The sequence below is a fragment of the Protopterus annectens genome, chromosome 2.part0 (assembly GCF_019279795.1).
Source record: "Protopterus annectens isolate FY-2018-M chromosome 2.part0, PAN1.0, whole genome shotgun sequence".
Classification (NCBI taxonomy): domain Eukaryota; kingdom Metazoa; phylum Chordata; order Ceratodontiformes; family Protopteridae; genus Protopterus; species Protopterus annectens.
The window spans coordinates 677195241-677208573 of record NC_056728.1 but is presented as its reverse complement, the minus strand read 5'-3'; positions in this window follow the sequence as shown (position 1 = coordinate 677208573).

Below are 13333 nucleotides of genomic sequence, written 5' to 3'. Positions count from 1 at the left end.
TTTAGCCAGTTTGCAACCCATCTAGTGACATAAGGGTTTACATTTAAGCTGTTGAGCTTATCCATGATGCCTGAGTGGGGTATTTTGTCGAAGGCCTTAGCCAAGTCCAGGTAGGCTGTGTGGACTGCTTTGCCCTCATCAATGGCTCTAGTGACTGTTTTGAAAAAGTCAACCAGGTTCAAAAGGCAGGATCTGCCCTTTACAAAGCCGAACTGGGTGGGGTCAAGTGTCTGTAGGTCCCCAATGTCTCTGTTTATGAGTTCCATAATGATTCTTTCCATAGCTTTGCAGACCAGGCTGGTTAAGTTTATGGGGCGGTAGTTCCCAGGGTTTGTAGAGGTACCCCCTTTGTGGAGTCTGACCACTGTTGCTGTACGCCAGTGTTCAGGTACATATCCTGTAGTAAGGCTAAGGTTAAATAGCATTTTTATGTGCGGGTTTAGTTCCTCTTGGAGTTCACCTAGCACACAACCCGGGATACCGTCAGGCCCCATTGATGCTGTGTTTTTAGCTTTGCTGAGGGCGGACCTCACCTGGACATCTGAGATGACAGGGAGATTACATTCAGCTGGGATAAGTATTTCTTCCTTTGGGGGTGAGGGAGGGGAGAAATTTGCACTGAACCTGTCAGCCAGAATGTTGGCAATATCTGTGGGTTCAGTGTATTTTTTCTTGTTGTGAACTAACTCTGAGCATATCTGAGGGTTTCCGCCCAGGTTTCTAACATAGCTGAAGAAGGCTTTGTGGTTATATTTAGTGTCCTTAGATTTTTCTCTCAAAGTTGGCCTTTAATGTTTTTATGAGAGAACGTAGTTTTCTGCTAGTGTTGATCAGAGATGTCTTCCCTTTATGGGATTTTGCTCTGTCGTGCAGTAGCTTCCTTCTTTTGTTATACAATTTCTTAATGGCTGAGGTCCACCAGGCAGGATGCTTGCCTTTGGTGGAGAGGGACTTGGATTTATTTGGGATTGCCTGATCCATGCATTCTTGGAGATGTCCATAGAAAGCATTTGTGAAGAATTCAACATTGTGGGATGTGGTATCCACTGGCCCAGTGGGCTTAAAAGATACCATCTCAGTCTTAAGAAGAGTGAAGTCTACTTTTGAGAAGTTTTTCACTGTGGTCTTTTGTGCTGGGGGTGGAGGTGGGATATGTATATCCAGGGTGATTAGTTTCTGGTCAGATCTCAATAGTGAGGGGTATACCTCCGGTATGGAGCATTTTGTCCCCATGTTTGTGATGATCAGGTCTAGTATATTATCTCCCCTAGTGGGAGAGGTGACTAGTTGTTCCAGTGCATTTGAATTTATGAATTCCAGGAACCTTTGGGCTAGGGTGTTAGGGCTAGAATAATGTACCCAATCTATGTTAGGGTAGTTGAAGTCTCCCAGTATGATGGTATTTTGTGATACATTCATATCCTCCAATGTCTTCAGGAAGGCTGAGTGGGGTTCCTGAGACTGGGAGGGTGGTCTGTAACATGTTACCAGTTGTATAGCAGGTTTGCCTATGGTTAGTTGCACCTGTATGGTCTCCGATGCTTCATGTGTTGCTACTAACCTGGAGCTGTGGGTGTCCTTGATGAATATGGACACTCCCCCTCCCTTTGTGGTTCGGCCCGGGTTTTGGGGATGAACAGCATGATACGAGGTGTTGCCTGGTAGTTCTGGGGTGCTCTCAGGAGCCTTGAACCAGGTTTCAGTTACTGCACAGACATCTATGTTCTCCATACAGAGGAGTGCCTCGAGTGCCTGCATCTTGAGATTTAGACTTCTGGCATTGAGCAGCATTACCCTTAGTTTTTTTCCATTTTTGTTTTCTAAGGAGGTGGGTTTGTCTTTTGAGCCTTGCCTAAAAAAGGCACTATGGGGGTGGCAAGAGCTTTAGCCAATATCCGGAAGCCCAGTGGTGACAGGTGCAAGCCGTCCCTTGCGAAGCAGCGTGGCTTGTCCAACATGTCATCCCAGGCAGACAGTCATTGGATCCCCTTAGAATGACACCATTACTTGAGCAAATTATTAAAGCTGATCATCTTGTCTTTGTATTGTGGCATCATTTTTGGTGAGGGCAAGATGCTGCTCAGGGTAAGGGTCATTCCAGCCTGGGCTACATAATCAGAGAGCTCCTCTATGTCTCCTTTCATGTAGTCCGGGGAGGTATGTCTCAGGTCATTCACGCCAGCATGGACAATGACGGAGTCATATTTGTACTTGCTTTGGAGTGACCTGAGTGTGTGTGTTATGTGGTGGATCCTAGCTCCCGATAGGCAGCTCACAGTCACCCTCTCCTTGTTCAGCCTGGTAAGTGGGACATCAGTGTGTCTGACTATAGAGTCACCTATTACTAGTGTATCAGGCATGGTATTTGGCCTTAAGGGCTGTGATTGATTGACACACTGATTTATTGAAGTATGTGTTGCATGTGTTTTGTTTTGAGGTGGTGGATTTTTGGATGTCTGCTTTGGGAGCCTCTGTTGTTTTGGTAAGTTTTTTATTAGAGCCTCCGAGTATGTCTTTGTGTTTTTATGTTTTTGATTTGCAGTTGTGGTAGGTCTATGTGGGACTGGGTTTGTTGTGTGTGTGGTTACCATCTCCTCCTGTCTGGTCATGCCAGCCCTGAGTTGAGAGAGGTCAGCCTCCAGTTTGGCTATATAGTTGCATCTCTCACATGTATTTGTGTTTGTTGGGAGGAGGAGAGGGTTGTCTGTGTACATGAGACAATTGTAGCATTGTCTCAAGATACCCAGATTAACCAGCTGAACTGGAGAGGATGCCAGTAATCTACCACTCGACATGCTAGAACAGTATAAGGGAGTGCTGTGCCTTTAAGGGAAGTGGATAGTCACAGGGGTGGTAGGTGGATGTAGTGCTTACTTAGTATGAGTGTGCTTACTTAGTAGAGAAGTTTTGAGAACAAGTGCTAGGCTTATAATATAGCGAGTAGTCTGATTATACTAAGAGTAGAGCTTCCTTAAGGGAAAATTTGAAGAGCAGACTTGGCGGAGCCAGAAGAAGTTTAACCTTGTTTAACTGCTATGCGCACAATCGCAAAGCCGCACAAACGGATTTTAAACAGGGAACTTCAAAAGAGCTAGAAATGGTCCAAAACAACCAATTACTACAGCTCTTGTGCTGAGGTCACTTCCTACAGGGACAGGTAGGCTGCTCAAGGCTCCCCACTCCCACTGGTGAGCAAAGAAACTTCCTTCTATCCAAGTAAGGTAATGGACAACACAGGAACTACACCACAGCCCAGAATACAGCAAAGCCTGTAAACTGGTCTAAACTAGTCGAGGAGAGGCGGGAAAACAAGGATTTTTTTTGTTTTTTTTGTTTTAGATAGAAACACACATAAAATGCAGAAAATCAGTTACACAGGCTAGCACACTTTAGTGGGCAGCCTCAACAGTTAAATTAAACAAACAAACAAACTTTTGATCAAATTCGACTAAAATGTAACTTTAAGTGCAGATATTAAATAATGCAGCAAACAGCTAAAAAAACAGTTTAAGCTTGTTTAGGGTAAGCTAGAGAAGGTATTACAAGTAAAAATAACAGCAAAGATACTTAAATCCAGAAAGTAGTCGCTTTTCTGAGTTCTCTGTAGCTAGGACCACGAGGAGCTTGTCTGAGTAGTATAGCCTCCAGCACCTTTCTCATATATTCTGATTCTTCATCACATTTTTCAAGAGCTGAGTCCTTACATTCCATATGGATAATGTCACTCATACAATGGCTCTACCTCAGATCTTGTGATAATGATCTGATTTCACTCAGTGAAAGAATAGCCTTCTGCCCATACCATACTGCCTATCTGAAGGAGGGGAGCCTTCCCATTGGTTCTATAATCAGCATCACACACTGCAGGCCCTGATTGGTTATTCATGTTCCACAGTTTAGATGTCACTAAGGTGGACAACTTCTTTCATATGAGTTTATTATCATACTAGGTAAATAAGCCATCTGACAATTTTGCGGACAAAGCTCTGTACTGTAATTATATATCAGAACCTTCAAACTCCCTAACCCTTTAGCTGAAACAAATAGATAAACCGAATAACGTTAAATACAACATCTAAACAATTGCAGGAATTATTCTTGCTCTACACCAAGCTAATACCACATCTGTCATTTTCTCTTTCTTTTCCAAATTGTTATGGTATTCAGACTACTAATAAGAACAGTTACCTTGCTCATGTTAATGTATACCTGAAATCAGTTCAGCATCTAGTAATGTATATATGTCCAACTTGTTATTTTGTACTTTTATCCAAATTTATACATTTAGTTATCTCTATACTAATCATGTACTACAGCAGAATTGTATTTCTCTGTAAACAAAACAGAATGCAACAGAATTGTAAACATTTTTTTCTGTAAATAAATGTATAGTATTTGCTTTCTGTATTTCAGCCTGTTTAATTGTGTACCGTTTTTGGGCAGCTTTTCTCCCCATGCCTCCACTGGAAAAAAGTTATTTCTTGCCCAGTTGGACTATCCCAGTAAACAATTGCCGAAAAATAAATACATACATACATAAATAAATAAATACATTCATGATGCCATTATTCACATATGTTTTGTCATATGATGAAGCATCTGTTAGTTTTACTTCATCTTCCAGCCTTTCCCAGTTGGGGGTCAGCACAGTGGAACAATGGTCCGTAAAACAATTGGCAGTAGAAATTTACAGTATCAAGTTGCCAGCCCAGCACCCGACCTTCCAAAGAAGGGACATACAAGCATACCTAGGCCAATTTAGTGTCCAATCCACCTATAACATGTGTTTGGGAGGAAAGCGGAGCACTCACTGGAAGCACATGCAGACTCCACACAGAAGGCACCCCAACTGTGAATCGAACCAGAGAACCTCTTGTTGTGTAGCAGCAATGCTAACCAGTGCATCACTGCAGCCACCCTCACCACTGGGTCCACCCTATCTGTTAGTTTTTCTAATGGATTGTTTAGTTATATCTTAACTGTAAATTGAGGCTTATAGATTAATGTATATAACATCTGTTTGCAATTATGTACTTTCTGTTGTACATCACTTGTTTTGTTTTAAACTGCGGTGCCTTTCTCCCCGGATCTGTAATCAAACTGCATAAGTTTTTGTTGTTCGTTAACTGTGGAGCTTTTCTCCCAGGGCCTCCACTGAAAATGGGTCCTGTTCCCAGTGGACTTTCCCAGTCAATATATAAATAAGTAAATAAATAAATAACATTCCCTATCCTAAATCATAGACACTTAGTCATCTAAGGAAAATTTACATCAATTTGTCATTCAGAAAACTAAGCTAAAGCTAGCCGGATACACTTTGGAATGCAGACTGCTATCTACTACACTGAGGCAAGTTCCCACCCCACCTAACCATGCTGGATGGCACATGTATCTAGCAACAAAAGACTAATGTTACATTTTATGGCTGTTGAGAGTTTTGTACTCTAGTAAATGGAGGATGAAATAAGTATTCTTTCTACATGCATACAATGGACATATTTTATTAATTGTTCCTCAGAATACACATATTTTGCTAGTTTCTTCAACCTTACTTTGCAAGACTAACATATAGGTTCATAGGTTCATGCTAGGCTATCTGCCCTAGGGCATTTATAAGTCTAGCCAGAGTGTGTGTGGCTTTCGCCACCCATTTTAAATTAATTTTGCTATGCCCTTTTTCGAGGTTAGTATACTGTGCCTCTGTCTAACAGTGACACAGAAGTGATACCTGGGGTAAACCTACGATCTCCCATCCACTCATCAAGATTCCTCTTGAAGAGAGTCAATGAGGGACTCTGCCTAACCTGGACTGGGATTTTATTCCAGAGTGAAGGGAGCCTCTGGGTTATGAATCACCTAAACTGGATAAAAGTTGAAGTAATAACTTGCTAGTATCTATTTTTATCTACCCAAAGTAAAATACTTGACATATTTTTGTTGACCCAAAACCGCACAGCTTTGAATCCTATTGCAATGTTTTTATCAACTATAGAACTTGAAAGCTTATTTTATGTGCACTTTCTAATTTACATACTAAAATTAAAATTTAAATGTAGTAATGTGCTGAACAAAATGCTATAGAAGCACCTGATTACCAAGAAATAATGACAATATTATCCCTCTGTAAAGCCTTTAAATAAAGTATAAGTATTAATCTGAACATGAATTTTTAAGGTCAGAGTATAAAAGATAACCTGTAGCTAACATTTCTAAGTATAAATCAATAGTGACTTTTGTGTTGGACTCTGATACCTACTCATAGCAGTTCTGTGCCTTGCAGTGTCAGGAAAAGCTCTGTTAATCAGCACTTTCTGAATCATTCTGTTGCAAATCATGGTTTCAGCTGTTATTTTTATGGCTACCAGGTGTTTTGGAAAAACAGAGATCTCTGTTTGGTGCTTACTCAAATATGTTTTTCCTTATGTTGTACGCAGAACACAAGAAAAAATGCAATTAAAGGACACAGAACAGTCTGTCAGAAAAAAAAGCTCACTTCTGTTTAGGACATTGAGGAGACTAAAACTGCAATCTTGAAACCAGTGGCAATTTATGATCAAAGACCACTTCCTTCTCAAAAATACAAACTATGTTTTTTTATAGCTTTCACTTCACTGAAATCACTATGTTGCCCACCTTTTTAGTCTAAATTAACACCATTTGTTTGGGTCCTGATGTTCAAAACACACTTTGGAGTGGGGCAGCAGTTTCCAAATGTTCCATGAAGCTTTCTACATACTCTCAAAGTTTTTCCTATCAAAACCCAAGCATAACAAAAAGCCACACTCCTCATTCTCCAATATGGATGCACTGTTTGTAAAAAGTTGCCCTTCACCCCTCAAATAGACTTACGGATGGACCCCGCTATCTCCCACTGAAGTCTAGTAATACTAGACTGAACTCGTACAGTGCAATAATGTTGTAATTTCTCTTGCTAACTAAAAAGAGGTTAATCCATTTTTGGATAATTATAAAGGTCTGAGCAATTTCTTTGCTATTTCTGTTCCAGAGAAGTATTTGCTACCCATTTTTTGGTTTGAGTAAAAGGGAATACACAACACTTTTATCAGTCAGATCTGAGCTGTGTGACATATGGTCTTGCCTGGAAAAATGATAAGGCCCTATATATAGTCAGTTATGCAGAGGATTTAACTTTCTTGTAAAAAGTAATATTTCACACTTTGTCATTATAAGAGGTGCTGAATATATCAGTAATGAAAGTGCATATTCTAAATCTGCTTACAATGTCAAAACAGATACACTTATTAAAAAAGAAAAGATTTACAGCATGATTAGCATTTTTCTGATTTCAGCACCGATTTATGCTTATTAGGAAGCACTTTCATTACGTCAGTGAAGTGTTTCAAAATTAGAAACTTTTAAACAGAAAATACTTCCCCAAGCTATTTTTACTTAGACCTTTCTACATTACAACCAAAAATTAGAATTCACTCCCCGTTTTCTTCTAGTGTTCTTACAAATAACTCAGTACATGCCAGGTTAGCAGTCATTTCAGTCATTCTGTTCAGAAGTACTTAAATACTGTTGGAATTAGGCTTGCAGGCGAAAAATTCAAAAGATGGAGCATCTCTGTTTTGTTGTATCTTTCGGCTTTTCCCGGTTAGGGGTCGCCACAGCGGAACTCCGGTCCGCTAATGATTGGTAGTAGATTTTTACATACTGGCTTGCTGGGCCTAACGCACACCTTCAGAGAAGGAACGCCCATTCACGCATGTCACCACACAGAAGACGCTCTAACTGAGAATCGAACGGGCAATGTCTAACTGTGAGGCGACAACGCTACCGCAGCGCCACCACCGCAGTATAAAAGATGGTGCATCTCTAATACATACAAATTACATCATGTATATTTCTAACTTTCCTACTAGACTGGCTATTAGCATTGCTTCAGTCTTGAGAGCATGAAACTTTCTAAGCTATGCAAGAGAGAACATGAATCCTGTCAGTAATTTCATGATCCTACAAAACACATACCAGGCACAGTACTTGAAGTTTCCATTTCAGAACTATAAGCCATCATTCAAAACTTCTAAAAATTTTGAACAATCCTTTCTACTTTTCTGTAGTAGTGCATTTGTTCATTCCCAGCTACAAGCAAATCTATTAAAGCACATGTTCAACAGGATCATTAATTGTGTGGTCTTTGCCACAGACATGCTCCTGTTATGGCACAGTGCTTTACTACCACTGAGTGAGGTGCAGTTTGTTGGAGGCAAATACAATTCTAACATTTATATGGTCTACAATTTGAAATTCCTGTGGTTTTGTGCTACCGTACAGTTAATTGTTAGTTTTAATACCCTGTATTAATGATAAGATTTTAGAGGCTATAAGCTTAATCGAGCCATTAAAAATCCACAAAACTGTGGTAGCACTTCTAGGTTGATTGTCTCTTACTATCAAAAGAGAACATGCTTAATACAGGAAACGAAAAGCAGTAGTAAACAAAACAGCTTACAGTAAATAAAGAAAAAAAAGTATCAGTACAAAGAAGAGAGATCTCTTATTACAAATCTGCAGGGCCTCTTACAAAATGTGATAAGTCAGCTTCTTTTCGGGGTGCATCCTTCACTCTGCTAAATTATTTCCCACTTTGATAAGTCTATATTAGAAGCATGAAGCCAATCCTTAAAACTCCAGGTCCTGTAATGAGAAGATTACAGTGAAACAGGTAACATTTATCAGAGTTCTATCATTAGGTAAATGGCATTTCCTTGGACGTAGTTTCTCCAGCCCCATTACCTTAAAGGCATCACTGTCTATATATTTTGCTTTTATCCAATGCCCTGCAAAATTGCAGTAATGTAAGTACTTTCCTTTCCCTTGCATTGTGTTTCTCTTTTGCCATTAGTTGTGCAACCATAGAGTTTGTATATATATATTGGTGGGGGGGGGGTGACTGTGGGATATCTTGCCTCCTGGAAAAAAAACATAGTATCATAAGTTTATTGCTTGACTAGCTCAGTTTATCCATCTTATGTTGGCATGTTATGCCCTACTTAATTGTTACAGGTAGATAAAATGACATTGTTTTCTTTTTCAATATAATATTCAGGTTGTGCTCTACTTCTGAGCATGAGATTTAAAAATCTAATACAGGAAAAAAATCCTCCTCTGTAAACATAGTGATCTATGTTTTGCAAATAGATTTATATGGCACCAACAGGAATTGCCAATTTTATGAAACTTACTATCAGCCTTTCCTTTAATGAAGTTTGTTATTGCTTTATGGAATGTGGTCCTCATTGTAATGCATCATATTAATAGTCTCAGGCAAAGTACAGGTAAACAATACCATATAGTTTCACTTTTCATCCTTCTGACTAGGTTATGACCAAGGCAGTTTATGGCAGCCCCCCCCCCTTTTTTTGAGGAGGGAAAACTTTTCTCTCTGTAAAATAAGAATTGTGATATAATCATGACATGGACTAAGCTTGTGAAAATATCTAGTGAAAGTTTTGGACTACAGAAATGACTAATGCTGCTGGAGTGGTATTCTTGGATTAATAAAAAAATGACATGTTTGATATTGTTAGCCATTACCTCTACTCTTTTACATGAACATGTACATATTTATCTATGGAATCCTTTAAAAATGAGCATGTTTATATTTACCTACAGAATCCTTCAAACATGAACATGCTCACATTTCTCTATATAATCTTTCAAATGTGGGCCTGACAAGACCTTCAAACTTGAATATGTACAAACTTCTCATTAGAAGCCTCCAAATGTGAATTATAAATCTAAAAGAAAGCAGATCAAGAACAAAAGAAGCATTAAAACTGAGCACTGAATCCCTCAAACATGAACATGTACATATTTCTTTATAGAAGCGGTGATCAGATTCCAATGTTACTTAGGCATCAGACGACATTTAAATGACAAATCTGAACAAGAGCACATTTATTCTACAGAAGCTATGACCTGATTCTAGTTTTACCTATATATTAGACAATATTTACATGATAAAAGAATCAGTCAGTGGTCCTTTACTGTTACACCTGTATGTTAAACCGTGTGGGTAAAATGTTCTAGGAGAGTTGTGCTGTGACTTAGAGGGATAAAGCCCTGACTATGGCCAGACATCCTAGGTTTGATTAGTGGCTTGGACAACTGATGGAGAAGCAGAGAGGAATGGAAATACCATCCCAGGAGGGAGACACCCCCTTAATAATCCTACACAAGGGACGGTTCAAAGATGGGAGTTGCCCTCAGATGTAGTGGATGAGTGTGTAGAGTTGGGGAAAGAAAGTGGGTAAGGCATATGAAAGAAACCCCCCCAGATGTAAGGACAGGTGGCTGAGACCCTAAGATGCCCTTATCATCTATTACCAGCCCTAGCAATACTAGAGTAGCCTGGGAAGGTGTGGAGTTCGCTGGTAGTCCTGGCAAGGATATTGGGTACTGTAGGCAGGGCTACTAGGTACAGGTTCAAAGGAATCAAAAAGATTAAAAAAATGTTACTCTCTGGTGGTCAGAAACAGGTTAATGATAAGTTCACGTATTTGGTATAGACAGAGATGCAGTCTTGACTATGATCATATGATCTCGATTAATTTATAAACCTAGAAGATGCAGATCTTGATAACTGGCATTGTCCCAACTTTTCTGGGGAAAGGGATGGTTTATATTCCTAATGCAACAGTAACATCGGTGGATCAGATCACATGGCTTCATGCAATGCAACATGCAGAACAAGGAGATATGAAGAAGTATGCATCCACATATGACCCAAGCATATCAGGCATTTTTTATTTTATTTTAGTTGTTTGTTTGTTTGCTAAATGGGTCAGTAGACTGATCCAAAGAGGACACATTTTAATTACAACCAGGGAGATGCAATAGATGCCAAGAGAATATAGGTTTACTCTTCAAAAGAGAAGAGATAAAGGGACAACAATGTCTTGAGAGATACAAAGGTTTTGAAGAAAATTGATTAGTCTCCACTTCCAGGCCCAGACATGGAGAGGTTATGGAAAAGAAAAGGTTTCCTGAGTCCCCACAAAATAATTGCCAGCAATCCCTGATTCACACCTCTAATGACATGTCCTTGAATTGATGAGGTGCAGTTTGGAAAACAAATTAATCTGCAAGTGATATTCACTCAATTGTTTTAGGGAGACTGTGAACAAAAGTAACATAAAAACTCTACACTGAAACAGAGGGTTTCCCAAGATATCCTATATTAGAAGGGAATAATAAAAAAGTTGCATACCTCTTTATTTTAGAAAACAAACTGCAAAAAAGTTTGTTGCTTGCTGCACTCCTGTAATGAAGTGCAGTACTTTCTATACTTTATTTAGTTTATAGATTTCAAGCAGGTTTTTGTCTTGGTAGCCTAGAGGGCGATTTGTAAGGTAGTGATAAAGTACTAAGGGGATAGAAGAATAAGTAGAGAGGTTAAATAGTATTTCATGAGTTAGAAGAAGTTGAGTATGGGTTAGGTGATGTGGGAGTTTTAACCAGCTGAGAGCATGTAATGCACAACTATGATGAACTCTATGTGGCAGGTTAGCTGCAAATGTTGCTGTCTTATTATGGCATTGCTCCAGTTATGATTTAAGAGAGATCTGGATGTAGTCAAAATAGGTGAGCCATAGAGAAGAGATGGTAAAAGCTAAGCATTAGTTAGGACGATTGTACTAAAAACATTAAGGATTTTATTTATTTATTTTTTTCTTCTGTATAGTAGACCTAGTTTCTGATGTTGTTTTTATACAGTTTTGTAAGTGAAGATCAAACTTTAAGTTGTCATGTATGGTGACCCCAAGCATTTGTGAAATGAGTAACTGCTTTTATAGTTGGATTGTTTAAAGAGGTGATGTGGAAGTTACTTTTAGCACTGGCATGGGATTTTGGAAAAAAAATAGTAGTAGTTTAGTCTGTGTGGGATTAAGTAAAAGTTGGTTTTGATGTAGCCGCAGTTTGAGTTGAAGGCATTTTATGTCGTACATTGTAGTGGGCTGTCCTATGAGTAGATGAGAGATGACTCATCCGCATACAGAATAAGGCAAGCTTGCTGAGAGGAGATATGTAGGTTATTGATGAATGCTTTAATGAGCAGTGGATCGAAACAGAGCCTTGAGTAACACTCATTTTAATTTTGAGAAAAAGAGAGAAAGAAGAGAGACATTTGCCAGATTGACATCTTTCAGATATAGTTAGGGAACCATAGAAGAGTTGGTTTGGAAAGGCCCTGAGAGGACATTTAAGTCAGAAGTTACTCATGTGGCACTGTGTCAAAGGCTTGATTTAGAAAAACAGAGGAGTTAAACTTTCCTTTGTCTCTAGCCTTATAAATGGTGCCAGAAAAAAAAAAATGAGAAGAGATATAGTGGTGCTATGGCTTGGTCAGAAACCATGTTGTGTTGGGCTTAGAGGATAATTTTTCAAGAGGTATTGAAGAAGTTGCTTATGAATATACTTTTCTAGGATTTTAGAAAGGGGAGACAAGATGGCAATTGGCCTAAAAGTTAGAGATTTCAGAGTAGTTACCTCCTTTATGGAGGGGAATAATTAAGTTTTTTTTCCACAGGGTAGGGACACAGACATCTTGAATATATCTGTTAATGAGAGTTTAGACTAGGAATGCTATAGAGTCTGCAGCGAGCTTATGTTGCTCATCAGGGAGATCATCAGCAGAAGGAGAACAGAGTTTAACTTTGTTTAGTAACTGTTTAACATATGATGTGCAGACAGTTTGGAAACTGAAGGCAAGGATGTCAGGACTAGTATGTTTTGAGGTATATTAAATGTTTAAGGAGAGCTGGAAATAAGAAGTACTATGGTGTCAATGAAGAAAGAGTTACATATGGTAGCAGTTTCTGAAGTGGATAAGTCCAGATAGGGTTTTGGAAGGAAGGACAGCCAGGTTGAAAAATGTTGTTAATTGAGCTCCAGAATTTCTTTGGATATTTTTTTAATAATTACCTTGTGGGTCAGGGTCTGACCTTTTTAGTCTAGGTGAATTTGTTTCTTGGTAAGGTTGCTCATCTCCTTGTATAGATGTAAGTTTTGAGGCGTTTTGTTTTTAGCCCATTGTTTTCATGCCTTGTCATATTTTTGCAAGAGAATTCTTGTAGAATGAGGCAGACGGAGGGGGGTGAATATTTTTTACTCTTTTATTTCTAGTAGGGGCAAGGGCATTTAAAGTATTCATGAATATATTGTTGAATTTGTTGACAGTTTCATCTAGTGGTAGGATTTTGAGTGGAAACAAGTTGATGGAGTTTAGTATATTATTAAGTGTGTCATGATGAAAGATAGAAAAATTTGGGGTTAGTTCTGTATAGATTGTTTTTAGCAGGTGGGT